General features: G+C 33.4%; 1 pseudogene; it reads left to right on the forward strand.

Moving 5' to 3' along the window:
* LOC135208164 (uncharacterized) overlaps positions 1 to 489 on the forward strand; it is a 5,624-nt pseudogene extending 5,135 nt beyond the window's left edge.
* Positions 490 to 1,247: the final 758 nt, after the last annotated feature.

Raw genomic sequence — 1,247 nt, forward strand, 5'->3', positions numbered from 1 at the left:
ATAAAAGCTACAATTATGAGTATTTTTTTGTTGTATTTTACATAAAAATGCGCACATTTTCATATATAATACTCCATGTAACGGCTAATTTAAAATGGTAAAAAAATTATGTCAAAGTGACGAAATAATTTCTGAGATGTGTCACAGATACTTTTTAGTGCGGCAAGAAAGAAATTCGCGCTTGCGCGCCTGCGTAACGATTGTAAACAAAACAACACCTTGATCCGTGAACTCCCAGCATCCCCCAAGGCGCGTGATTCAAGAGTTTTTGGCTGGTAGGCCTAAAAGTATTTTTCCGCGAATTTTAAAAAAACTTTTGTATGTCGACGTAAAATACGTCCAGTCGGCACCCGAGAGACAAAAAATGTTGACGTAAAATACGTCCAGTCGGCGTTTAAGGGTTAACTTTCATGGCTAAGTGGTGTAATAATTGTGGTTTCTTTATTTCAGATGGGTTCAAAGTCACCATATAGAAAATGGATTCTCTAAGACTTTTATTGACTTATTAAAATGTTGTGGTTAGTCGGACATAATGAGATAAGAGGGGGGTACTTACTTAAATATGATTTTGAGAGGAAATGATAGTTTAACGTTTTTTTTGGTCAGAGTTAATTCACTTTATTCCATTCTAATGTTAGCTAATTTGGGAAATAAAGTATATTTTTTGTATCTACGGGAGCTCATTTCCCCAGTTTGCATTTTCAGCTAACGTCCGAGAGATTCAGCCACAGATCGAAGGTAGGTGTGGTTGCCTGATTAGCAGTTTGTTTCATTTTGTTAAAACGAGCATCATTTGGCCTTAAAAACTCGTTGAAGATAGTAATAAATATATATATATATATTATATATATTATATAATATATTATATACTATACTATATATTTATATATAATATATCTATATAATATATACATATATATATATATATATATATAATATATATATATATATATATATATATATATATATATATATATATAATTGCCACCTTTATTATGGTCGAGAATTGCTTGCAATGCAAAGATATTTTTCCCTCGGGCAAAGAAATCACGAGCAGTATCTTTATCGATAAAAACATCTTTGCTCAGAGGGCCATTATTGATAAGTACTATTGACGAGAGGAGAGGCAGTTGGGTTGTACGTGGCAGGCCTCAGCTCACCACCACTTGGCCACTTTTGTTCAAATTTATATAGAGTGAGAGAGGCTGTTAGCTACCTCGACGTCTTCCTGGAGCTTATTGGTAGTG

The sequence above is a fragment of the Macrobrachium nipponense genome, chromosome 35 (assembly GCF_015104395.2).
Source record: "Macrobrachium nipponense isolate FS-2020 chromosome 35, ASM1510439v2, whole genome shotgun sequence".
Lineage (NCBI taxonomy): Eukaryota > Metazoa > Arthropoda > Malacostraca > Decapoda > Palaemonidae > Macrobrachium > Macrobrachium nipponense.